Below are 2,330 nucleotides of genomic sequence, written 5' to 3'. Positions count from 1 at the left end.
TACCAAGAGGGTATCCAGTATCTACGTGATTACCTTCATCTGTCTCCTGAAATTGTTCCTGCCACCTTGCGCCGCAGCCGTCCTGAGACTGGCAGGCCACGACCGAAAGGTCTGGAAGGTGAACGACCTGCAAGATTGACTCGAGGGGAGGCTGACAGAGACACATACAGACGGAGTGCAGTGCCTCCTGGTGCCGACAAGAAAGCCGAGGCTGGGGCTGGGTCAGCAACTGAATTCCAGTTTAGAGGCGGATTTGGTCGTGGACATGGTCAGCCACCTCAGTAAAGTTGGAGGGAATTGTTTTGTGTTGAATAAACATATAGCCAGAAAAACTTTAAAAAAAAAATTCTGCACAATCAATGACTTATTAATTGCAAATAGATTTTATAAGAAACACAAACGCAGGCTATATACATGGATTTCACCTGATGGAGAGGACATTATATTGAGTGAAATAAGTCAGTCACAAAAGGAAAAATATTCTATGAGACCACAATTATAAAAAGCTAAGGGAAGGTTTACTTATAGGTAGAATAATTTTTTGAGAGTTAGCAGTGACGAGAAGTGGAGGAGAATAAATATCACTGAAGAGACAATAAACATCGATTAAGATGAGTGAAGGGAAAAGCAATATACAGTAAGAGGATGGTCAGCATACTGTTATGTGCTGTCAAGTCGCTTGTGACTCACAGCGCCTCTATTGTACAATAGCCCTGAAACCTGCTCTACCCTGTGCCAACTTTACTGTCTGTGACACACCTACCCTCATTACCCAAATCACTAAATCAATCCATCTCATTGATGGTCTTCCTCTCTTTCTCTGTCTCTCCACCCTTCCAAGCATGAATATCATTAAAGAAAAAGACACAGATGGATAGAAGGTATAATGAGTTGAACTGTGTTCCCCAAAAGTATATGTATATAATGATATAAGGGGCTTTCTAGTGGCTTCTTGTTAGGTGCCTTCAAGTTGAGTACAATTCATAGTGACCCTATGAACAACAGGCCTGAATCCCATCCAATCCTGTGCCATCCTCACCGTCTCTGATACACTCCAGCCCACTGCTGCAATCAACCCTGTCATCCATCTTGATGAGGGGTCTTCCTCTTTTTAGCTGACCCTCCCACCCTTCTGAGCATGATATCCTTTTCCAAGGAATAGCCTCTCTTAGCAACATGTCCAAAGTATGAAAGATGAAGCTTTGCCTCCAAAGAGCACTGTGGCTGCACTCTTTCCTTTCCAAGACATACTTATTCATTCTTTTGAGAGTCCATGGGATATTCAGTACTCCTCTCCAACACCACAATCCAAAGGCCACCACAACTCATCATTCTGTCATGCGTATTCATTGTCTAGCTCTCTGGCAGCTTAGTGACAAGGAATTGTGCTTCCAACACAAAGGTACATGGCTTAAGTCCACTATCTACTCCATGGGAGAAAGATGGGCAATCAACTCCAGTGCTGTTTACTGCCTATGACAACCTGCTGGAGTGTCAGCTATGAGTTGGTTCCAATTTGAAAATGTTTTCTTATAAAAGATTGAAAATATCCTCAGAAATTAGCTATAACACTATTATGAACCCCAGTATACCCCCAATCTGTCTTCAGTAACAATCAACATTCACAATCAATATTCACTCTAGCCCCCTATTCCCACTGGAGCATTTTAAAACAAATCACAGGCATTTGCTATTTTATCTGTAAATATACTTCAGTATGAATCTCAGATACAGACTTTTCTTTTTTTACAGGTTATGCAGTTGGAAGAACATGTTGATTCAGGGGGCCATGGAACTGGAAGTTCCCATCCCATGTATTACACCATGGGTCAGGCTTTTCATAAATCACCAGAGAAGCTGATTATCAACTGCAGACTGAGGACTCATGCCTTGCAGATCTGTTAGCCTGTCAGAAGACTCTGGCTTGGATTGTCTTTAAGTGGAACACAGAACCAACCACAAGGATGGTTGTATCCACAAATAAATTTCATTTTCTTCTCACTCCAGTCAAGATTTAACTCCACAGGATAAAAACTGAACGTTGTAGCCCACATTGTAGGAGAAATCAACAAACTCTCTTGGGGAGATTATGTCAAAGCTGGCCAACAGTAGTGTAGCACATCACAAAACAATTCTCCTCAAAGTGCTCCAGATAGCCAAAGAAGCCATTAAGCTGTCCCAAGCCAAGTGACAGGGCCCTGGGTGAATACAATTGGCAATATTATATTATCTCTAACAACTTAGGCTTCCAGATCCACGGTCAATACTCTTGGCGCCAACAGCCAGGAAATAAAAAAACATATTGCGATGGGAAAGTCTGCTGTTAGGGA

At 42.2% G+C, this 2,330-nt stretch overlaps 1 pseudogene; it reads right to left on the bottom strand.

Annotated features, from left to right (window-relative positions):
* Positions 1-1,845: 1,845 nt before the first annotated feature.
* LOC102861469 overlaps positions 1,846-2,330 on the bottom strand; it is a 1,169-nt pseudogene continuing 684 nt past the window's right edge.

This window comes from Elephantulus edwardii, unplaced genomic scaffold (assembly GCF_000299155.1).
Source record: "Elephantulus edwardii isolate Elephantulus edwardi_28Jun2011 unplaced genomic scaffold, EleEdw1.0 scaffold03521, whole genome shotgun sequence".
Lineage (NCBI taxonomy): Eukaryota > Metazoa > Chordata > Mammalia > Macroscelidea > Macroscelididae > Elephantulus > Elephantulus edwardii.
Note: the sequence above shows the minus strand (reverse complement) of the source record. Positions and strands in the feature narration are given on the sequence as shown.